The sequence below is a fragment of the Apodemus sylvaticus genome, chromosome 19, assembly GCF_947179515.1.
Source record: "Apodemus sylvaticus chromosome 19, mApoSyl1.1, whole genome shotgun sequence".
NCBI classification, from domain to species: domain Eukaryota; kingdom Metazoa; phylum Chordata; class Mammalia; order Rodentia; family Muridae; genus Apodemus; species Apodemus sylvaticus.
In genome coordinates this window covers 65,016,680-65,043,412 of record NC_067490.1, presented here as the reverse complement: position 1 = coordinate 65,043,412, position 26,733 = coordinate 65,016,680, and the positions used below count along the sequence as shown (strand labels likewise).

The following is a 26,733-nucleotide window of genomic DNA, read 5'->3' as shown; positions in this document are numbered from 1 at the left end:
GCACATATACACATATACATATATACATATACACATATGCATATATACAGGTATACAGGCATACATATATACACACACACATATATATATATATATATATATATATATATATATATATATATATATGTACACATATACATATATACACATATACCTATATACACATATAACTTTATATATATATATATATATATATATATATATATATATATATATATATACATACATACATATATACACATAAACACATATACACATATTCACATATACAAATATACACATATACACATACACATTTATACACATATACACATACACATTTATACACATATACATATAAACATATATACATACATACATATATACACATATAAGCATATATACATACATACGTATATACACATATAAGCATATATACATACATACATACATACATATATACACATATAAACATATACACATACATACATATATACATATAAAACATATATATATATATATATATATATACATATATACATATATAAACATATATATATATATATATATATATATAAAGTCCTTTATTATATTGTTTTTTAATTCTTTAATCTTCATTTTTTACACTTACATAGTTATGCCACTCCCCATCTTCCCCCTGACTCTTCCTCTTCCCATACCTCCTCACCATCTCCAAGAAGACATCCACACCTCCCAACTCCCAGACCTTCCAAATCCCCGAGGTCTCACATTTCTCAATGTCTTAGATGTGTCTTCTCCCACTGAGGCCAAACCAAGCCACCCTATACCATATATTTGTTGAGAGCCTCATATCAGTTAGTTGCATAGTATCTGAGAGATCTTGGATGCCCAGTGTAGTTGAGAATGTTGGTCTTCCTATGGGTCACCCTCCTCCTTAGTTTATTAAAACTATTCGTTTATTCAGCCACTGGCTTCTACAGATTCAACCCATGGTTGGATATAGTATTTTCGTATTTGAGAGCAGAAAAAGAACATTTCCGCCTCAGACTACTGGATGATATATTGAAGAATAGGTTAAAAATAGGAAGTACTCTGCCATATATGTGCTACTATAGGAAATAAGAAAATATGATCTAATTTCGTTTTTGTAAATTATTTAGTTAATTTGTTTCACTTGACAGATGGTTTCTATTTGTACCTGTGTCTGTTCTGGAATTCACTTTCTATACAAGGTCATATATTTAACTGTCTTATCAAATTTTATTGGAAGTTACCAGGGGAGAAATGTCCACAAAAGCAAAATGATGAATACAGTTTTTATAAGGATTTGAGAATTTTATTTCTTCCAGAGTAAACAAAGCAAGTGAATGAGTGAAGATTTTATGGAGAAATTTCACATGGTCAGCAGATATGATACTTCTAGTCATCACTAGAGGAGCCAGTGAAAGTGATTTCAAAACTAGATACATGCACTGTAATCCAAGAATTGATAGATATGTGCCAATGTTTGACAGAAATCCTTAACTATTCCTTTAGAAATATGATTTCTCCCTGACCTTTTGGATAGAATTTCTGTCTGGTCTTATTAAAATGATGTAGATCTTGGGTACAAAGATACATCCAAGCATCCCTGCACTGGATGCTAAGATGGAGAAGATCTCCACAGCAACCATGACCTTGCCCTTGGTGCTTTGGTAGACAGGGAGGAAGGTGACCCAGACACTGCAGAACACTAGCATGCTGAAGGTCAAGTACTTGGCTACATTGAATGTGTCAGGCAGATTTCTTGCAAAGAATGCAACAGTGAAGCTTCCAAGGGCCAGGCAGGCCAAGTATCCCAGGACACAGTAGAATGCAGTAACTGAGCCCTTGTTGCAAACAATAATGATGTGGCCATGCTCAGAATGTTCAGCGATATCAACAAAGGGAGGAGAAACTGCTAGCCATACTGCACACAGAATACATTGGAACATGGAACATATGGGGATAATGTAGTTGGGTGCACCTGATACCAGGAAGTACCTTAACCTTCTTCCTGGGTCTGTGACTTTGAAAACCAGGACTACAGTGATGGTTTTGGCCAGAACTGTGGAAACAGCCACTGTGAATACAATTCCAAATGTAATTTGCTGTAAGATACAAGTTGCTTTGTTAGGATGGCCAATGAAGATAAAGGAGCACAGAAAACAGCACATAAGTGACATGAGTAATAGGTAGCTGAGAATTCTGTTATTGGCCCTTACAATAGGAGTGCCATGGTGCTTGACAAAGACCCAAAGAACCACAGCTGTGAATGCAGAGAAACAGAAGGCTATTAAGGCCAGAGCCATCCCCAATGGGTCTTCATAGCTTAGAAAGTTCATACCTTTCTGAATGCATTTGCTCTGTTCTCTGTTTGCATATTGGTATTCAGGGCAATTCACACACTGGTCCATATCTGATATTCAAATAAAATTTTAGTTCTTCAGTAGAAATTTTATTGACAATGTTTTCAAGTAAGGATGTTGAAAGAATCCTTGCAATTCTGTCTTTGATGCTAAGAATGTAATTTGAAAGAGATTGCTACACAGCATTGCTTTCAATTCATCATGTTCATAAAGATTTGAAGGAAAATATAACCAAAAATTTTTCTTTGTGTTTTTAACTTTGTTGATTATATAATTTATAATGTTATAAGGAAGTAAAGATTTCCTAAACCATTTTTTTGTTTTCATTTTAATATCAATCATTCAATTCAGAGAAGATATGTTTTAAGCTATCATGTGGTTGGGTATATTGTATAAATGCAAAGCTCTACACTCACTGTTTGCAGAGATCATTGACTGTATTTAGAATTCATTATTTATGACACATTGAGATTCTGACTTCTATTGGGACAAGACCAGTAATAACTACTTAAACATTCACTAGTTCAAACTCATTAACATAGAAAGAACACTAAACTGAACAGGTATGCTATGTGTATGTTTATATATTTATATGTGTATGTTCATGTAAATGTAACAATTGCTTTATTGAATTTAAGTGATTCCTGTCAGAAGTCATAAGAAGAATTTGGAAGATGTTAGGTAATGTAATATTATTTTTTGAAAATCAGAAAACATTAAAGAAATAAGTCATCGGATGTATCCTCATCTGTCAATAAGTAAACGCATGTTCTGCTTATTTTTCATGAGATGCACTAATATTACCACTGAAAGAAGTAAAAATCTCTGTTGATACTTTGTAATAAGAAATGCTTCACCTTGATTCTTTCTCCATTTGCAATGTTGAAGACTTTTACTCCTGACTCATCTCAATTTCTATGGTACTCAGTGTCTGTGAATGTACTCAAGGATGAAATCAGTATTGACCATCGGAATGAGAAATATATCAGAGGAGTCCCGGAGAATGAGGGGCAACCTAGATGATTTGTATTAAGCAATAGTACCACATTTCTAAGTTGTAATTCCCATCATTACAATATGAACTGTGTTGTGTTAGTAATTGCACTTCATTTTCATGCCATTTCAGAGAATTCTGATTATATTCCCTGTTTTTCAATATTCTATTCTAGACCAATGTATTTATGGAGAGCTATTATTTGATAAGTTTCCTAAAATCCTAAATATTGGATTAGGTTTTCATAGATAATTTTGCTCTACCAGAGATCCTGAGTTCAGATCCTTGCACCTATGTCTGGTATCTCAAAAATGCATGTAAGTGCAACTACAGGGGGATTGTTTGAGCATATGTGCACATGTGTTACCCATCCCTGACATTTTCACAGTTAATATATTAAAATATTTTATGGAATCTCTGTGGGATTTGTTGATACAAATATTAGTTAACTCTTATTTGTTTTTTACATCGAAAAGTGTTTCAGTAAGATTTGAGAAATTATTTTTGGGCATACTGTATATTGAAATGCAAGGCTTCAAAATACACTTTCTGTGTATGTTGCTTTGTTCTGCTACATGCACCTTGGAATAAATCAGATTGTAAGCCTTAGTCACAAATGATTTAATTTTTGAACCACTTCACAAGCATGATATATCTTTCAAGAATTTTACTATACTATATAGAGTTAAAGGCAAAATAGCTGACAAGCTAACCATAACCATTTTTTATTTAATGAACCCTAAATAATTATTGTAATAGTGGTTGGTGTATTTAATATACTAAATATAATTCTCATATTATACATCATGGGTCAAATCTTTACTTTCTGCATTCATATGACATATGGCTTTGGACATGGCTTTCTGAATACTACATATTATCAGTTTCTCATAAATTTTGAAATACTTTCATCTTCCATATTAATGTAACAGAGAATGTGGATTTTGTACCTTGCAGTCTCATGACCAAATCCAGTAGATTTGATATTATATTTGGTTCTTTATGGTCTATAATGTTTATATGTTGTACACATTATTTGTATGGCAGTAATATTCATAAAATTTAAGAATTTAATTCTTTCAAAATTGTTACAAAAATATAATATGCATGTAGTTTCACAACAGCTTAATTATTATAAAAAAACTTGGGGAGAATTCCCTCAAATCATAATTTTATTTTCTAAAGTATTTCTTCATGAAAATGTAATCTGCCATGAATTTGCAATGAGTCAATATCTAGTTTAAGGCACAAAGTATATTTTATTATTTGTTTGATTTTGGCAGAATATTATTAATGATTTTTAAATCTACAACTAATAAATTACAAATGTGATATATTTTATATCTGTATTTGCCTTTCAATTGACTTCATCATTCTAGTGTGATACAAGAGAATAATATATTTGCAACATGTATCAGCACAGCAAACACTCACTAGTGTCATTAGAAATTTCATTTTCAGGGCAAGGGCTACAAATGAAACAGCAGGCTGCCATTCCCTCCTTCCAGAATATTCTGAATCCAGCAACACAGTCTGTACTGCACACAGAGAATGGCATCTGAGAAAAAAAATAGACACATAATGACAGTGACTTTTAGCTATTTCTTTTATGTTTTATATTAGCACATTAAGATTTTAATAGAAGCAGTCATCAATAGTATTCCCACCACGAAAAGCCTAGGAACAGATGGGTTTATCCCAGAGTTCTATCAGACCATCAAATAAGACTTAATACCAGTACACTATACACTATTCCACAAAATTCAATCAGAAGGAAGACTAACCAATTCGTTTTATGAATCTGCCATTACACTGATACCTAAATCACACAAAGACTCTACAAAGAAGGAACCTTTCAAACCAAATTTCCTTACGAATATAAATGCAAAAATAATCACCAAAATTCTTGCAAACAAAATCGAAGAATACAACAAAATAATCATACATCATGATCAAGTAGGCTTTATCCCAGGGATTTAGAGATGGTTCAATATAAGGAAATTCATCAACATAATAAAGTTTAAAAAACAAAACTCAAAGGAAAAAAAGGACATGATCATCTCATTAGATTCTGAATAAGCATTTGGCAAAATTCAACACCCTAAAAGCAATATACAGCAAATCAGTGGCCAACATCAAACTTAACAGAGAGAAACTCAAAGCAATCCCATTGAAATCAGGGACTAGATAAGGCTACCCACTCTCTCCAGTCCACTTTGTTGAATATAGTATTCAAAGTCCTTGCCAGAGCAATTAGACAACAAAAAGAGATCAAAGGGATAATACTTGGGAAGGAAGAAATTAAAATATCATTATTTGCAGATAGTATGATTGTATACTTCACTGACTCCAAAAATCTACCAGAGAACACATAAAACTGATAAAACAACTTTGGCAAAGTGGCAGGTTACCACTATCATGCTTATTCAAAATTGTTACTGTAATTTTCCATCATGAATACAGATAGAAAATATTATTTTTTACAACTATCTTATTTAAACATGAATCTTAATGTGTTCATTTTCTCATAATTAAGATAGATGTTTGTAATGAAGCCCAATGTCACTTTTTAAGAGCACACCTCTAATAAGATATGACCTGGAAGAGGAAAAGTTTGATAGGGAAGGAAAACACAAACATCAAGCACTGATTAACATGGCCTGATAAAAACCGTGGGAATGCTTCATGCAGTGAAATCTCAGAATAAGAGCTCTGAATGCCTGAAGAAAGAATGAATGGCAACAGATAAATCTCCATTTCTACATTACCTGGAGTAGGTTAAGCACTGATGTTTTAAATGGGAAAAAAAATAAAAGAGGTAGGATATAAAACTTGAAAATGAACACTGATAATAAATACTAGCTTTTTTTTTTTTTAAATATCTCTGGCCTCCTTCAAGAATTATACCAATTGAATGTTAGGAATATGATTGCAAAGTTTTCTATAAAAGCCCTACTACACACTAGGCCCTATTCAAGGCAAAAAAGTTAAAAATAATAAATCTCTTAATATATAATCTTGCTATTTACTTACAGTAACCTCATATAAAATATTAAAGTGCACTTTGATAAATGATTCTTTATATGTCTATACAGTGTGTCCCATAACTCACACTTATGGTAAAGTAGTGCTTCCTCATATATATTATAAGTAGCACAACTCCAAAATATCATAATTTTCTTACTGAAAGTAGAGTTGACAAAATCCAAAGTAGGGAAAAGAAAGAGTAATACAGTAGTATCAGTAGTTGTGGAGGAGCACTAATTCTGATATATTTGAAAGCAAGAGTGTCAATTAACCTCATCCCAGAAACCTGTCTACAATAGAATGACTAGTCAAGTAGAATCAATGTTTTGGTCATATTTGGGCACAAATCTCATTGTGATTTTATTTTCACAGTTAAATTCCCGATGCCTGAGGAGATTCAGTTTACATAAGATTAATTTCCCAGTAGGGCAAAAAAAAAATCACCCACTGTCCTTTACATTTGTTAATGATGAATCAGTGATAGAAGAAGATACCAGATATTTTGGTTTGGGCTACTATTTATAAGGGCATTCTATTTCAGTTTTTTTTTTTTTTATGTAGAATTACAATTGACAAAGAATATCATTTTGTCAAAAGATTTCGTTTTGCAGTTCACCAGAAATAGATTATAGGTGTTTCATACTATACTTACTCACATACTCATGTGGCATAAAAAACTGGTATTACTATTTCCAGATTATAGAAATTAGAGTTCTAATTATAGTTCAAAAATGAAGTATTGTTAGTACTGAAATTGGAATAACTGTCACTCAATTGTTTATCACCATCTCATGCTTCAACCACTCCTATTCATGCAAAACATGAAGTAGGATTTTCTGATTCTTTCACCTAATTTCATTTCATATGTCTAGATACCATAATGTGCTAGGAAAATTTTTCCTACTTTTTGTTTAATCTTGATTTATTTTATTTTCCCAGAGAATCCTGTTATTTTTCAATAAGAGAGAGAAAGTGGCTGTGATGGGAGAGGCAGTTGGGAAGGAAGTAGGAGTTTTAACTCTGATATATTTACATGGAAATTTGAGAATTGGTCACATAACAATAGAAGGAAGTAAAACTGTATTTATAATATATTATATAAGAAGTACAAGCTTTTTTCAATAAATAATAACATCACAATTACAAAAATATTTCCCTGTTCTCAGAGAATGATCTTTCTGTTGTGTGTTGTGTTCTTTTGTTAGCTTTTTTCTAAAGAATTATTCCATACATATCCATCAAAGGTATTGTTCTTTAATAACCCTTTTCCCACTTATTACACATTAATTTGTTTGCCACAAATTTTTATAAAGAAAAGTTCTCCTCCTGTATGTGCATGAGTCTCCCTGCCCTGTGCAGTCCACCAATGAATGTCTTAAAAATAAATGAGCCTTGTTTTCTTTGATTTAATTTAGAGAATATAAATTAAAATGTTCAATTAAAACTGAAAATTATTTGTTATTTTGCCTGGTTGCTGTTATTGATGTATTTGATGTATTTTAATAGCCATGTCTTTGTCTCTTCTTCCAGAGCTTTAAATGTGTTCCTTTGTCCTTTTGTTCATCTTGCTTAAAAGTGTGAAGGGATTCTTCAAATTAATTAAAAAGTTATGAATAAATTTTAAAAGTTATGTATAATTAAAAAGTTGTGAATATTAATTTCTGTAATTTTGTTCATTAGTGAACTTGGTATGTATCCTTTTGCTCTATGGGAACATATTTTTGAGTATTGTGCCAAGGGATAGCAGCTATGAATTTTGTGTTTCATAACTGTAACATTAGTGTCACACTTATCAACATCTCTTAAATAGGTTCAATCTAAGGGATGAGATGACTGTGTAATAACAACAATGATCTGATGAGAATTTTGTTTAATTCAAAGGAAAGAATATCAATCAATGGTGAAAATTTGATTTTTATTCATTAAATTTCAGAAAATCGTTCTGATATGAAAAAGTTATATTTTATGCATGGATGAAATCTTCAAAAAATAGTAAAAATATGTCAAAAAAGTAAAAAAGAAACACAATTCAGGAGCCTAGAAATTTGTTCCTGATGTGATGCAATTTTTCATTTCAAAATGATGCAGTGTATTCACTTGCCAGTGTTTATTACTGTGTTTTTAAATCAGTAAATTCATATACACCCACCTTTCTACTTCCTGTGGCCAACTCAATCATGTCTCCATATAAATGAAGGTGTTGACCATGAGGAAAATATGGCTTGAACGTTCCTATCTTCATCTTAACCCCAAGGCGTTGAGAGAGATTCCAAAATAGAATAATGTCATACTCTTCCTTCAGTACTACTCTCTGTTTCATAATCACTTTGTCCCCATGAGGATTAATGAAGTGGTTCTTTCTCAGGAAGGAGTTTATCTAAAGATAAACATTGCACTATAATGTATACACCATTACTTAAAGTCATAAATTGTGTTCTGATTTCATAGAAATGGCATTTAAAGAATGAGGAAAATCTAAATATAAGAAATTGGATAAATGCAATTACCATAATATTCCAAGAATTTCGGTTCTCTCAGTGAAGACTGCCAAACAGAGACAAAACTGTAGAAGGAAACACAAATAGGCATCTCTCTCTCTCTCTCTCTCTCTCTCTCTCTCTCTCTCTCTCTCTCTCTCCCTAAACAGCTTAAGACACCAAACATCATCCAATAGAAGAAACTCTACCTTAGAACAGTGAAAACTGGCTCCTTTCTCATAGGCTACTGCCTGATTATCAACCTGTTGCAGATTCACCTGATGGAGCGCATGAGCCACAGCATACACAGAATTGTATATGTTATGACTAACATCACTAAAGGACATGTCAAACGTCTGTTCCATTAGCCAGTCCAATGAAGTATTGGATGAATAGTTCTTCAGCATTTCACATTTAGATGCTGAGGCTTCATAGTTAAAGCACTTCCACTCTGGCATTACTACATATAAGTCTGTACTTCTGAGATGACACCTTGTTTGTACAAAATTTTTTAAGCCGGAAATCTCACCATAGTGGTGTAGAAAAGTAAGAGTTCCATAGAATGTTCCATGGGGTAAGTCTCTCTTACTGGTAGGGAAATTCCATTGTTTTGTGGTAACCCATATTCTCTGTATAACTGGAGATTCCCACAATCTGAAGCTCAATTCAAAAATACTGTATGTTTCCCCATAAACGATAATAACATTTGTGGTTGACATCACAATTTGCTTGTAGTATGTTTCAGTTTTTTGATGGAATGACTTCTCTTGGGCTGATATCATGTTTACAAAGGCAAAGCAAATTTCATTATTTTCACTTTCTTTTCTCAACTCAGAAAAAATTTGTTTGCCTTGATCGTCATCTGAGATGACAAGGCCAACCCAGTTCCAGTGGAAATAAAGTATGAAGGAGACCATTGCCAATGCTAGAGATGTGTCCTTTGGGTCCATCTGATAGAGGTAGGGAAATTGTTCCTTATCAATGGAATGGACCATAGGCAAACTGAAGAAGCTACAACACAGAGAGCAGTATGAGGTGTAGTGCACTTTAAAAAAAAATGTGATCATATTTACCTGCAAACAGTTGATTACATGTGACTTTCCCTCTTATCTCTGATTCAAAAGAGCCAATGTGGATGCCTGGATCCTCCATTTCTAATGGGAACTGCAAGCATAACTGTTTGACAAAGATGTATAAAATGCATTCACATGTTAAATTAACTGTTTACTGTCTTTCAGTTTTAATTTGATATCAGGGGTTTCAAGGTTTATAGTGATTCTAATATATTTAAAACTTAGGGCTAATATTTTTAAAAGGCATTTATGCCTTAAGCTAGAAACACTGCTTCTAAGGTTTAACAGGTAGCTCCTATGTATGATATTGCTTTAGCTTTTAGGAAAAAATATTCTTATATTCCTATACTTGGTGTTATTCCTTGTACACTAGAAGTTGTTTTTCACATAAAGATGCCAGAGATCTCCTTGTTCGTATAAGGCTCCAAAATATTCTGTGACTATTTGCTTCTGTGCTTCTCCAGGAAACAGATAATTAGAACAAAGTGAATTTAAAAATGTAAACAACATTGGGCAGCCTAAATATGTTAGCAGCATATAAGATTTTAAAAAACAAAACTAAACAAAAAACAAACAAACAAACAAACAAAAAATCTCATCCTACTAAACGCAGAGGAAATCATTTGGCTAAATATACAGGACTTGTAAGTTGTGTGTCTTGAGGATAATACACAGAAACAAAGTTAGTGTAGATGAAGTTATATTCTCCATAAAAAGTGTCTTATGATGATGCAAAAATAATCATGTGGGAAAATTATGAAAGAATGAGGTATTGGAACCCCATAACCCCTCTTTCTTAGACAAGTTTTCTTATGAAGAAGGTCCATCTTGTATCTTGGGAAGAAGGACCAAAATAAAAACAAGATAAGACATAGCAATAAGTTCTCCAATGATGTAACATACCCATTGTTATAACATAATATAAAGACAATGGCTTATAATAACTAAAGCAGTGTGTTGCTGAAATTGTTGCCAGAGGGTCTAATGACAGTTGGCATTCTAATGACTCTGAACCTTAATAGTTGGTCATACACACACTGGTAGCAAAATGGCTAATTCCACAGACTGCATTGCAGCTTTTTATCCTGTCTAGTGCCACTGATATGTCACAATTGGACGGTCTAAGAATGGCCTCTCGTGCCTTTGCAAAAAATACTCCAACTATCTAAATGTGGGATATAATGAAATGGTTTGTTAAATATATTTCTGTACCATCTCAGTTTTCCTGATGACTAAATTTATAAAAACACTTTGATTGTAATTGGTAGCTCTGCTGTTTCACACTTTACCAATGATAATGTAAACTTACAACAAAATGACGATAACATATCTGGGGACAGAAAAAAATATTTTCTGTGATTTGGAACAACATGGATCAATCTCTGCTTACTTAGATTTGTATTAATAAACACTCTGACTTCCAGTTAGTCATGGCTGCAAGATTCCCTCTACCACCACGCCATACTGCATTCTTCATGGTCTTTTCTATTCTTTCTCCTTTCTGGAGTCTGCCAAATTTTGGAGGTTGCCCCTATCCTATCATGTCTCTGATTAGTACATCCTTTTGAACTTTTTACATAGATTGATATAAGAATAAACACAATCTCGAGCATTAACTTTTGTAATATCTACCAGAATCACTCAAAGAGACATGAGGTTGAGAATACCTGGCCTAGGATAACTCACACGTGGAGATAAAAACATGCCCAGGATTATTGCCATTTCAAGAGATATATTCCAGTTAGGTCCTGTAAGCAGAAATGAGCACATAGTCTCTTTGTTAAAGAAATAATTAGGCACAGGCTTATAATTTTTTGCAAGAAAAGAAAAGTTTACACTTTTTCCATCACAGTGGCCGAAATTGTTTTTTATAATCAAAGATATGTTTGGAAAAAGATCAGGATTCCTGTTGATTTCATCCATTGAAAATGCCAATGCCAAAGCATATTTGTGGATTTTAGTTGGTTTTCTGGAAAAGAGTACAATGTTTATTACAGACATATGTCTATACATGGTCATTGGTACTCAATAGAAGCACTATACTGTATTGGAAGTTTCTGCATCTGATGCCTAAATAACGAAACAAAATGATTTATTTGTGAGATTGGAATGAAATGAGAACCAGGAAAAGATAAAACACTTTATATGTTCATGGCAATGTCGCTCCTATAAATAAGGTATGGTATTGAGCTCATTCACAAGAGCATTTCCATCTCCATTTTTGAGTGCTTGATCAAAAGGTAGAGGAAACCATAGATATCGACAAAAGAATAATACTGATCATGACTTCATTTTGAAATTATTGAAAAATTTAATAATACTTGTGTTATGAGAGCCACGGAATTTATGACAGAATCTTGTGAAATTAACTGAATTGTATAAGGAAGTGAAAACATGATTTGTCAGTGCATAATAGACTCTGTGCAGCAACTTTTGGTTCCTGTACTTACAATTACTTATAATTAGAGCCCTATGATCTTAACATGTCCCCTCATATCTAACCTCATCTTTTTAATTTTGACTTTCCATTTTTTGCTGAAAGAAAATATTTTCTAAATATTTAATTTTAAATAAATTCAAATATCAAACATGAATTTGGTAAATGATAGATGTTTTTGCAAATGTTCGGATGCACTTGAGTAATGATTATGTTGATCATAAGAGAGAAATACAGCCAGGTGTTTTATAACATATTTTGTTATAGACTATACTTGCTTCAAATGTGCAGGTACACTTGTGACAGGTACATAGTGCAGAGATTAAGGGATTGCCTTATGACCCAAGTATCACTCACCTACTTTCTATTTACAAAGAAATGTGATATATTCACTCTGGTTACTTCTCATCATTATAACTTAATTTCTAGGAAACATTTTTGATAACATTCACAGTTCAAATAAGCAACATTAGCATCCTGCTGAGAAGTAGGAAAATAAATAAATTCCAGTGATATTTGTATGTGCCAGTACAATCTGTTTATAAAATAGAAGAGATTTTTTGTGTAACTTGTATAAAAAATTTACATTTTTAAATAAAGTGGGCCACAAGTCAGTGGGAATGGAATAATACATTGTATTTAGGTTTATGTAAAGAATTCTATATCCTGTCTCATCCTTGCCAGCTCATATAATCTTATCAATAAACACTATACATATACCTACATATTCAATAATTAATTTTGAGCTAAATACAATCAGGTTTTCAACAAAAATTGTAATGTGGTGCTGTTTGCATTCTATGCACTAAAATAACCCATTTTAAAATATTCTTTATCACCAAACAAAAAATCTCAATTGACAATTTTACTAATACATAAAAGAAGTTATAGAACAGACCTTGTGAAATGCACAAACTATGTTATACAACTAAACCTTAGGAAGCATCAGTTACTCAATCTGTCTGTGTAGCCTAATAGTCACATTGGCTGTGTTTTAAAAAAAACTATCAGCTTTCCACAAAATGGGTATCATTATCACATCAGTAAAATGTGGACCTACATTTACTAAAATTGCTGAAAAAAGGCCCACAATATATAAATATAAGTAAAAGGTTAGAGATTATCCAACTTAGACATGAGAAGAGAAGACATGTTTTTTTAATAATGACAAAAATCAAATAAACAACTCCTGTATCACTATTGTCAAAGATTCCAATTTTCCCACAGCCCAACTGTAGCCCATGCTAGTGACAAGGGGCATAAGCAGTTACCACTAATCAAAGAATGTGAACGTATCATTAGATCCAAATGTTCCAAATGTATTTTTCTTTAAAGAGTGAATGCCAAACTTTTCATTGTAAAACACAGAAGCCAGTGCTATTACATGAACAGTATGAATAACTATATTGCTTTTGGATTATCTTTAAAACAATTGAATGTCTTGCCCTCTAATACCTAGAAATTCCTTACTCATATACATAAAAATATCCACCCAGGCATTCATACGAAATATGTATTTGTGAGTGTAAAGATCTTCTCTTTCCAAACTTCTTGATGAAACTTTTTGAGAAAAGAAGTGACCACATTCAATAAGTTTAAGAGAGTAACTTTTTATATATAGTTCTTGAGCACTATGAGTGCCCTGAATGTTATAGGAACCATCATATGCTCTAGTAGCAACACAATGATGGAAGGACTTTCTGCAAGATTTATGACCATCTATTTGCATGTACTTGGGGTAAAACAATGAAATATTATTCATCAGTCTCAATGAGTCGTTACTATATAGAGTGCAATACAAACTTCTAATAGGAGGGCTTTACATAAAGATTCAGTGTAGATAATCCTATATTCTTCAGCTTGCAGGCTACAATGAAGAAAATGACATTGAATCTGTTAAAGAATTAAGGTAGTTTCTTGGTGTTCAGACTTAGCAACAGGACAGGAGACTCAAGGATTTTGCTAATTTTCATGCTCAAACCACAGAAGAAATATTCTAGATGTCACTTACATGGAAAGTACAAATGCACTTACAGGACATTCAGAGCCTGGCTGTAATGATCTTTCTCCATAGGTGTCTGAACCCCTTCAAGGATAAAGGAACAAGTGAAACTCAAATCTTCATCCTTGATTTCATTCATATTTATTCTCCAAAAGCAACTGGGACCAATGGAATTGGCCATGAGAAGTGGAATTTTGAGGAAGAAGAGGACTACTCTCAAGATGAGCATCTTTGTCCTGCCTGCCTTAAGCCTGGGCAGTGAGGATTGTTAAGTCCCATGCATAACAGCACATCAAATTTCTGCCTGCTTTTATTTCTCTTGGCAAAGGAAAGTTTGTTGCATATCCATGATTCATTTCTTTCCAGATTGCTCCTGAGCCGTGGAGACTTCTTAAACACTCTCTTTCCTGGGGCTCTGCACCTGCTGTCCACAGCACATGTAATAAACACAAGTAGGTAACTATCATAATTCATTCCCAGGATCAATGATATCACTCGTGTTTTTGAATGCTGGGAAAGTAGCCATTTTTTTCCAATTTGATCCTTGGAAAGTTTCAACAAGGTGTTTATGTGAACAAAGTTAGAATTTATGTTAGTGGATTGTATCCAATGACTCACAATGTGACATCCAGTAACAGTACAACCATAGCTACTGGAGACACACAGGATATTGTATTACAAAGTCCAAGTCAGGGAGAAGCAGTATCATGTTTATAGTTACTGAGATCCACAGATCATGTACAATATGGACTACATCACACCAGAGACATGAACATTTTATCTGAACAAGACTTTTGCTTATGTTGTATTGAGGATCAATAAACAGACCAAATTAGAAATATATTTAATCCTGTTCTATCAAAATGTGTACAGTTATTCAGAGATCCACACTTAATTTACGTGGTGAAACACAGATTTTAAATGTTCAACCAGATCCAGAGAAAATGCCTTGCTGTGTGCTTTCTTTATTTTCTTTCTTTCTTTTTATTTGTTATTTCATTAATTTACATTTCAAGTTTTATCCCCCTTCCACGATTCTCAACAACAACCATCCCATCACTTCCCCCCTCCTCCAGCCTCTATGAGAGTGCTCCCCTGCCTACCCATCAACTCCTGCTCAGCACACTAGCATTCCCCTACCCTGGGTCATCTATTCTCCATAGGACCAAGAGGTCCCTCTTCCAGTGATCCTAGATAAGGCAGTCCTCTGCTACATATGTGGGTAGAATTATAGGTTCCCCCCATATCTACACAGTGGTTGGTGGGTTAAAACCTTGGACTCTCTCTTTCATTCCTTCAATACTAATGAGACAGTGGCTTTGGGTGAGTGGTTGTAGGCAAAGAGGAGAGGAGAGGGGATGGGATGGTGGGTGTGCATGGAGGGGAAAGAGGAAAGTAGGTGATCATCTGAAGTGTAAACAAATAAAATGATTAATAAAAAAGAAAAAAATGTCTCCCTTATATCAAAATAGTATCTTTCTGATGATTCAACAGAACAGGAAGACCAGGTAATGGTAATTGAGAGAAAATCGCAAAAAAGAAATGGCAAAGACAAGGCAACTGTGGTAAATGCAACAGTTATGTATCGTAATCACAGCTATTATGTTAAATAAGAACAAATAAGCTACAACTTATAGAAAACAAACAATGATATTTGAAAAAATCACTCACTGTGACTGCAATTTAATAACATTTTGTTATATGATGAGTTTTTATTCTCCCCAGCAAGTGCTATTTTAATGTCAGACTGATTTCTGACTATTTAGTGGGAAGCTTCAGGAGTCTGTTAGGGATAAAATCTCACATGTGTGTTTTGCTTGCTCGATTAAGGACAGCCATATTCTCTGTGACAATTATTTTTTCCTTTTAAATGTGCTTTTGGTAGTTTAATCATATATACAAATTTATAATCACAAAAGAGAGTCTTATGAACCATTTCTGAACGCAAGTCTGTTTAATCACTGATAATTTGGACATGAAATTTAATGTCTTCTTTTTCATTCATCTAGTGGCCATTATGTCTCTAGAAAATGATTTCTACATGTAGGATGTCATTCTCAACTTCATGGGACAGTTCCCAAAGAACGATGTCATCCCTCATTTTTGGAGCATTTTAAATTATAAAAAAAAATCATATTGTTTTATGTAAATGGCTATCAATGGAATGGGGTTCAGTTCTATTCCCCTCTCAATACTGACATCTCAGTTTGAACAGAACCATGCAGGCCCTGTGTGTGCTCCCACAGTCTCTGTAATATCACGTGTGCTTCTATCTTTCTAGTTTTAGATATCCTATTCTCCATAGGGGGTTTTCGCAATCCCCTCTGGCATGGATAATACTTCTACCTATACTTTCACAGTATTTCCTGAGGCCTGAGGCAAGGGATTTTATGGAGAAATCTCAGTTATGTATGTTCCAATTTCTTTCACATTCTAAAAATGGACTGCCTAAGGGTATTTTCATTTGTTCCTATCTTTTACAGAAGAAAAATTCTCTGATGGTGGCTGATCAAGACCCTGGTTTTTACATATAGCAGAATGTCATTAGAGTGATTTTGCTGTTATGTGACCATATCAGAACAGAAATATATGAAATTTTAAACAGTCTCAATATTTTATATTTCAATATGCTTATGTATGTATACATGCAAAGATATACCCATTCAATAATAATTAATGAATACGTGGCCATGTGCATTTGAAAATTACAGAGAGTAGTACAAAAGGTGTTTTGAAGACAGGAAATATAAAAATAAGCAATTAAATGACTATGTCAGATATAAATTACCAAATCATATTAAACAAATGAAGCAGCAAATAGTACTTTGAGAAAAAAATGACACTAACCTTCATCACCTAATATAAATAAATAATAATGTGCATGTAATATTAAACAGAAATAATTTTTAGTACTCATATTTTGATAAAATTTAAGATGAGAACCTTCACCTAGAGTGATTTATATATGTTCGTCATATTCAGTCATCTTTTTCTGGTACAGGTCTTGTGTGGAACATTTCCATTAGTGATTTTTCTCACATAATGAAACACGTTCATTTCATAATGAAATTGGTTATTTTCACATAAATTTACCGAGCCTTATATTGCAGTCACAATCTGAACACCATTGTTCTTTTCTTAAAACATTCACTTCATTGTATGTTATCTGATATTCTTACTGGTTTTTTTTTTTTTTTTTTTTGGTTTTTTGGAGACAGGGTTTCTCTGATTAGCCCTGGCTGTCCTAGAACTCACTCTGTAGACCAGACTGGCCTCGAACACAGAAATCCACCTGCCTCTGCCTCCCAGAGTGCTGGTGTGCACCATCACCACCCGGCTTTTCTTTCTAATTTTTTTGATATTCTTAATATATCCCTATTTCATTGTGGCGCTATTCCAATGTCCAGCACTTCTGTGCTATCATATGATATACTGTCAGTGTGCTTCACACACTGCTAACATTCACTCATGTTTCTCTTTTCAAATAATTACCTTTTATTGAATAAGGAATGTGTAATATTCCAAATCCCATAAAAGGCACTTTACCATTTAGGTGATGTGTTAGCTTCTGTTGCTATAAAAAACACCATGACCAAAAGAAATGTGAGAAAAGTGTTCATTTACTTATGTACCTTGGTCACAGTTTATTCAATAGAGCCAAGACATAAAATTGGATGTAAGTACTCCATAAAAACATTTGGAATAATGTTGATTACTGGCTTCATGTCCCTATTAACTGCAGTCCTCTTTCTTATAGCTTCAACAACTCACCTAGAGGGGGTACTGTCCACAGTACTGTAACCTTATATTAAATGTTTATTAAGTACATGGCTTACACATAGAACCATAGCTCAACATGATAGTAGCCATTCCTCAATTGAGATTCCCAGTTTTCAATACCTTCAGGAATGTGTATTTATGAATGAAATCGTGTTCGACCAAACTTTATTAATTGGTATCACAATGGACATGGCTGTCCTATTTATAAGCTCAAATCTGTTTATTACGTAAAATTTTTCTATGATTAAATTCTACTTTGGTTAAGACAAAGAAAAAATATGTTGCATATCATCTAATATTTTCATGCTATGAAAGTTTCAATGAAGCAATTTACTTTTGTACTTCTGTGTAATATTTGAATCTGGTCTAACTAAAATAACATAACACTTTGGAAAAAAGATACAGCCTAGCAAACTTGCACTAGAAGCCATGATGGAGAAGACCTCCACAACCACCATGACCTTCCCACTGGTGCTATGGTAGACAGGGAGGAAGGTGATCCAGACACTGCAGAATACCAGCATGCTGAAAGTTAGGAACTTGGCTTCATTGAATCTGTCAGGAAGGTTCCTAGCCAGGAAAGCCACAGTGAAGCTCCCCAGAGCCAAGGAACCCAAATATCCCAGGACAACATGGAAGGCAATGACTGAGCCTTTGTTGCAAATAATGACAATCTTCCCATGTTCAGATTGTATATCTCTGTCAATAAAGGGAGGAGATGTTACCAACCAGATGCCACAGAGAATAAGTTGGATCAGGGTACAAATGGGAATGACCAAGTTAGGTGCCACTGATGTCAACATCACTCTCATTCTTCTCCCTGGAGTAGTGAGCTTGAAAGCCATGACCACAGTTAATGTTTTGGCCAACACTGTAGAAACAGCCACAGTGAAAAACACTCCAAATATGGTCTGCTGCAGGATGCAGGATGTCTGGTTGGGATGTCCAATGAAGAGCAATGAGCAGAGAAAACAGAAGACTAGAGAGATGAGCAGGATGTAGCTGAGAATGAGATTATTGGCCTTCACAATAGGCGTATCCTTGTACTTTACAAAAGTGAAGAGTACTACAATTGTGATGCCTGAGAAAGACAGAGCAGTGGAGCCTAGAGCAAGCCCCAAGGGATCTTCATAAGCCAGAAATGACACAGATCTTTGGAGGCAGTGGGATTGCTCCAAATTGGCATACTTATCATCTGGACACCTGACACACTGTTGCATATCTCCTGGAGGAAAAAAACACCAAAAAAATCATATAAGATATAATACCTAAGCAGTTAATGATTGTGTATTTGTATTTTTCAAAGGCTATATCAATAAAATATTTGGTTTTGAGCATCTAATCCATTCCTTCTTACTGTAGGGATAACTGACTTAAAATTGCTCTCCAGTTACATATGTTTTATGGTGAAATAAAACACCATCACATGGAATGGAACAGAAAAATAGTATTAATAAAACAAAAAAGAATGAATAATATGATAAATAAGAATATGCATAATCTCAGATTATTTAATTACTCAAACCACAAATCAACTATTCAAAGACAAGGGTACTGTTCAGATACAGTTATTGATGTCAGTTAATGAAAAACATTATGTATTATGTTTGCTTTTTTGTATTGTGCCATTTGCCTGTATTTCCTATAGGAATCAGAACATACAATTTGTCTTGCAAGTACTGTTTGCCTAAAGGAATATTTTCATTCTTGATGCTATATGCCTCATAGTTTGTCATTAAAAACTGGTACACATGTATGTCCTCCTAAATGTATTCTGCATAGTATAAAATCAGAAAGCAGCATATTGTAAGAAAATGTATTTTTTGTAAAAGATACTACAAGTTATTTGCTAAGTCCAAAAGAAGTTGACATTATTTAACTAATTAAGTTCTGAGAAATGGAGATTTTAGAACTTCAGTTTCTATGTAGGTCATATCATAGTTCTAGTTTTGAAAGAGAAGGATTCAAATTCAGCATTTCTTTCTTCATGCAAGCATGTACCTGTTTCATTGGAAACCTCATTTTCTGGACACTGAACACAATCAAAGCAGCAGTTTGCTGTTTCTTTCTGATGAACCTTCCTAAATCCAGTAGTACATGGCAAACTACACAAGGAGGAGGGAACCTGAGACAATATATAAATATTATGTAATATGTGTGTGTGTATATGTGTGTTTATGTGTGTTTGTGTGTGTGTGTGTGTGTGTGTGTGTGTGTGTGTAGTTCATTTATACATAGTATGTATAATGACCTATAGATTGATATATGGGACATTAACAGATATGGCTATAAATATTTCTCTGTTAACCAGTATTTCTTAACAATTTCATGCACATTATTATTTTTTATTTCTCTGCAGTACACCTAATGTCACACAATATTGTCTACACCATGTAATATTTTATATGTAACTTTCAAGTTGTAGTTATTTAAAACATTTTCTTCCTAAATTGATTGATCCAAAAAGAATGCTTATGCAACATCAGCTTTTGTCTCATGATTTACAAATTAAAAAAATCAAATACTTAGTTGTATGAATAAAGAACGTAGGGTAAATCAAGTAAGCGTTGTTTGATGAATATGAACAAAATGTGTTATATAAAACTGTCCTAAAATTAATGAAGTTTAAAACAAAAATGAATCTCCTATCCCTTCATCCCTGCTCCTGCTTTTAGGAGACTCCTGCCTCATCACTCTAGCATTCCCCAATAATGGGGCATTGAGCCTGCACAAGACCAAGGGTCTCCCCAAACAGTGATGCCAGATAAGTCAATCCCCCACAGAAGAGGGGATACCAGGGAGTAGGATAAACTGTGAATACATATATGTGTATACACACACACACACACACACACACACACACACACACACACAGACACACACATATATGAAATATTGAATTTGGAGAAAGATTTCTGTTAATGAATACATGCTATACATAATTAGGCTATAAATATGTTCTCACAAAATAAGAAAATTCCATTGTATAGCTATAGTTAGAAAATTTTCATTATGTGTATATATATATATATACACATAATGAAAAAAATATTCATGTAGTGTGTGGTGAAAAGGCATGTGGGTGCAACTGAACATGGAATTCAGAGGCCTTTGATCTCTATGATGAGATTTACATGGAGTTGAGAGTTACCAGATTTTGGTGTTTGAAATTGAGCATGGACTTTTGCAAGAGTAGCAATTGGTCCCAACAATGGATATATTATTTCAGTTCCTCATATTTAAAAATATCTAAATCTTAAAAACAACTCAAAATTGTAGTATACCAACCGAAGTTCCTCCTGTGGCCCACTCCACATTGTCAGATATGTGAAGTTGTTGCGTCTGTGGGAAGCAAGGAAAATAGCTTCCTATTTTCACTTTTAATCCAAAGCCTTGTGGAAAATTCCAAATGATGAAAATGTCATAATCTGTACACTGATTTTCCCTATGGCTCATGTTCACCAGTTCTTCAGCAGGGTTAGTAAACACCCTGGTCTTCAGCAAGGAAGACACCTAAATGAGATCCATCATTAGATGCTTACATATGCATATCAATGTATGGAAAGCAAAATTAAGAATTTCCCCTAGTTTCTTAATGACTTTCACAAAAACAGCTGCACTGAAGAAATCCCGTGTAGTAAAATACAATAAACCTCATTGATAACTGAAAATTTATATACTTCATATTAATGTTCAATGGTAAAATGCACTAGAAAAAATGATTAGCATATAACAAGTAAAATGGTGTGTGTGAATATGCATGAGTATGTGTTTGTGTGCTTGTGTCTGTCAAAAATACATTTTTAAAAATGTACCATGAATGTGCAAATGAAGAGGAATTCTGAATGTGTGTGAAAATAAAGAATGGCTGATGGTCTTTTATGTATAGAGAGTAAATATATATGATGTAACAAAAACTTAATAAAATGTACAGTCTTAATTATTAGTGGTATTGTAAATCATTTTAAATTTAAATAAGTAACTATTAGTTACAGCACATGTACTTGAGTTATTACTCTTTAGAAAAATATTCTAGTCTAGCCATTAAATAAGGTTTTTATTTTCAAACCTTTGGCTTCTATTTTAACCTTTTCCCACAAAACTCACTGATATAATAACAAATATTATTTTTATTAAATGTTTTCCTTGTGCATGATATTCGTCCATGTAAAAAATTAATTTGGGATTTTTGTAATGTATAAATCTTTCCACTGAGAGAATAATCTTTAACAAATGTACAAGTGTTTCTCTGGATCCATTTAAAAGATCAAATTGATATATCTAAGCAAAATGAAATGCAAGAAACTTCACCTGCTGACAGTCTTTAAATATTCCTTTGGTTTCTGCTATTTTCTGAGACTGTACTTGTTGAAGAATGAGTTCATGGTAGGTGTGGGCCACAGCATACACAGCATTATACAAATTGTAACCTTCTTCACTCAGGGCCATGTCATATTTGTGCTGTGCTGTCCAATCCAATGTGTTGTTGAATTTAAAATACTCCATTTTATTGCTGTTCTTAGAGATTGTACAATTAAAATAATTCCACCCCAGTATAGACTCAGAAATGTTTACTGGGTATTTGTCAGTGTCCATAGTTTGCATAAAATTCCTAAATTTAGCATTCTGATCATGGTGGTGTGCAAAAGTGATAGTCCCATGGAAGAAATAAAGGCTGAATTCCTTTTTATTTGTGATAACATCCCACTGTGATGTTGTGATCCAGATTCTCTGAGCACCTAAATATTCCCATCTTCTAAAGCTGACTTCTAAAGTGGAGTTCATTTCACCGTAAATTATAACAACCTTTGCTGAAGATGTCATAATTAGTTTATCATATATCTTAGACCTTGCTCTGTATATCTCCATGGTTTCTGCGATCACATTCACAAAAGCTAAACAGATCCCATGACTTTGCATTTGCTCTCTCAAATCTGAGAGAAACTGAATGCCTTGGTCATTATCTGAGATGACCATGCCTATCCAAGTCCACCTAAAATGAAGCATCAAGGCGACCATGCCATGGGATAAATATGTATCCTTGGTAGCTATGTGATGGACATAGGAGAATTGGTCTTGGCCACTTAGGTTAGGATTAAATTGTCCAAAGAAAACCTAAAAGATGTAGAAGAGAGGATAAAACATCAGCTAGAGGAATTTATTTGTTAGGATTCATGGACTCATATACAAGTAACATAATTATATTTCAAAACTCCTATTAAGGACTGTAAGATTATACTAGAAATCTAATGTATTATTCCAAATAGATTCTAAACTATTCCTAACAAGTATGAATTTCCTACAACAAAATTTTTCCTGTTTGCCCCAAACATCTATGTTCTGATTATTTAATTATTTACTATATATATAATGTGTGTGTGTGGGGGGGGGGGTATAGCAGAACACTCATAAGTACATGTTGCCCAAGCTTTCTTGTAGGCACCTGTAAATGGAAATTAACGTTGTTAATTCATTCTTACCTTTGGTGTCCTAGAGTTAATTGTCAGTTTTAAAGATGTTTTCCATGATGGTCCTGTAAGGTCTACCTCACAAGGTAGATCTTCTCCACAGACATAATTAATAAAATCCTCACTATTGTTTTGTTGTGAATGTAATATATCCAGGATACCCAATGTATCTTGACACATATCAATAATGGTGATGAATAACAAAGACATGTTGGGTAAAACATAAGGATTCTTGTTGATCTCATCAGTAGCAAAAAACATTACCATAAAAAACTCATATCTTCTTTCTGGTATTCTAAAATAAGGCACAGTTGCGACTAAGGGAGATGATCGAAACATACATTTCAATTGCAGGAAAGTTTGTAATATAAGACATGCTAAATTCCTATCTAAATGTCTTGAAATAAGCCTCATATAGTAAATATCTTTAAAACAGAACAGAATTTAAAACTTCATAGACAATGGGCAATATGATATAATAAAACTTGTATTCATGATAATCAATAAAGATTGCTTTACCTCTGAATGTCATCCTTGCTGTAAACCACTTGAATAAGACTGCTATAAAATAAATTTGGAATTGTAGTTCTACATATACATAAAAACATGAATTGAACCACATATGAATGACATAACAGTTTCTCCTTAAATTTATTTTATCATTTAAATATATTTTATACATCAAACAATTTAATAATATTGAATAGTTTGAGAATGAAGAATATCAAAAATTTTGTTCAGCTTTTATATTCTATCCTTTCATACCCTAAAATATCACTAATGTATATTTAATCATATCCATATCTGAGGATCCTTTGTCTATTGTTGAGTACTAAATTGTTTCCAGCCATACAAAATATTATTTGGGAATTATGTACAGTAATGATCATGATTTTAATTTTCAACTAATGATATTCAACCAACGAATATTTTTAAGACATATTACATTTAAATTTGTTTATCCATTTCAAAATATTCAAAATGATACAATATAGCATGTAACTGGAATATTATCCTTTATATTCTTTTAAATATCAATTTAATGTTACCTTTTAGTGTTTTGTTACTATTTCAATTTTGCAAAACTGGTATCACATTTCTCTTAACACCTCAGTCTTCCTTATTGTTTGAGATCCTTTAAGTTATGTCTGAGCACAGAGACCTTATCTCCATATGAAATGTGCTCATCTGACCCAGATCAGTTGGCAGTTCATTTGTTACTACTAGCAAATACCTCTAATCAGGATAAATACATCTAACATGCTCATTTGCCGAAATTTTCATTTTTCACGTGAGAGTTTGGAGCTATGATTTCATTCCTAAACCTGAAAAGTGTATTGACACAGTTCATATATTTGTAATTTTTAACCTTATTGTGGCTTAAAAATAGGTCACCAATGAGAATTTCTACTGCTATTCCAATGAGGTGTGGAATAATACAGATTGCATCAGAAATGAAATTCCTACTGACCTAACAGAGAAGTATAATAATTTGAAGCCAGCAATATTATCAAGGTGTACACAGTGTACTATGACTAACAATTGGAAAATGTATTTTTAAATCCCAAAGATATGAAAATTGAATAAGAGATGGGATAAGAGTCAGAGACAGACAAAGAAGTCACATGCACAATGATTCGCTAATAGGTGTTTAAAACAGTCCATCCCTCATGATCTTCAGCCATCGATGATAACATCTCACATTCTGTATCACAGAACTAAGGAGCCAAAATGAAAACGACTTCTTATCCACAAGTACTACATTTATTCATCTAGATTTTCTCTAATGTTGTATTTATTCACTAATAAATAGAAATAGTTACTATTTACCTGATAGTGATAATAAGCCTAATACCTGAAGAGGAATTTGTAATATTATACCAAAATATTATTCTGGTAACAGAATATTTAGACTGGCAGTCTTTTTCCATATTAAATATCAACTTCAGAATGGCAAAAGAGGCTCATTTAAAAACTATTTAACGAAGCAATGTATAAGTACATTCCCAAGTATACATATATTAATTATGCAAACAGGTATAGTAGACCTGCATATACACAAATATTTCAATGAATGAACTTATGTCCAAATGTTGTAGACCAAATTAGATAACCATTTTAGGAAGGGATTTAGCTGCATGCTCATACAGTAATCATTGGCAGACAGTTGAATATAGGCAGTGACGTCTCTTTACATTGAGCTCTTGCCAAAGGTGGGAATTGTGAGTTCATGGCAGATTAGGAAATTTCTTTCTACATATGATATTCACAAAGACTCAAAAGATAGGATGCAGTCACTCTATTGTCCTTGTGATCTCTCAGTGAGATCTGTAGACCAATGTATTAAAGCTGAACTAAACTGTGACACTTTTAAAAGTATTCAATTACTGATAGATATTATACTTAATTTTCAGTGGGTCCTAAAGTTAAAGAAGGAAGAACAGGGCAAACTCCACTGTTTGTGTACACGGATAAGTATTTCTAATTCATAACATTGAAATAAATGATAATGACTTACCTAAGTTCAAAGATGTCATCATAAATATTGTCAATAGGTTCCTCAATTGTCCGAAGGGAAAAACCACAGTCAGTTCTCAAATCTCTAGGATTATCTTCACTATTCTTAATCCTCCAGAAGCAATTTGGTTCAGTCAAACAGCAAACAATGAAAGAAATCTTCAGGAACAAAAATGAAATACTGAAACACACAGCTTCTTCATGTCTGCTATGCTCTCCAAAGAAGCAATTGTATAATCTGTTTCTTATGCAGACCAACATCACACACTTACACCAATGTGTCTGTTTTAAGGTTACTGCTCTATGGAGCTTTACTCAATTATATTCAACAGTTCATTTCCATCCATCCTATGTCATGCTCCCTGGACACATCAGGAAAATTCTAGCCTCAAGCACTAGATCTGAGGTCTGAAAACTTTTGATCAAAACTTTTCGAAAACATGTTTTGAAGATCATGCTCTCCATCCTCAGGTGCCATGACTTCATATTTCTGAAAACATATTTTGGAGATCATGTTCTTCATCCTTAGGTGTCATGATTTCATTCATATGCCTGGCATAATTCCCAGGGAAAATATCTCCTGGGCAGCTTTTGCCAGAATATGTGTCAA

The 26,733-nt window shown here is 33.3% G+C and overlaps 2 pseudogenes; both read right to left on the bottom strand.

Annotated features, from left to right (window-relative positions):
- Positions 1-1,493: 1,493 nt before the first annotated feature.
- On the bottom strand, positions 1,494-14,587 carry LOC127669704 (vomeronasal type-2 receptor 116-like; annotated as a pseudogene).
- A 3,868-nt stretch (positions 14,588-18,455) lies between these two features.
- LOC127669702 (vomeronasal type-2 receptor 116-like) lies at positions 18,456-26,326 on the bottom strand (annotated as a pseudogene).
- Positions 26,327-26,733: the final 407 nt, after the last annotated feature.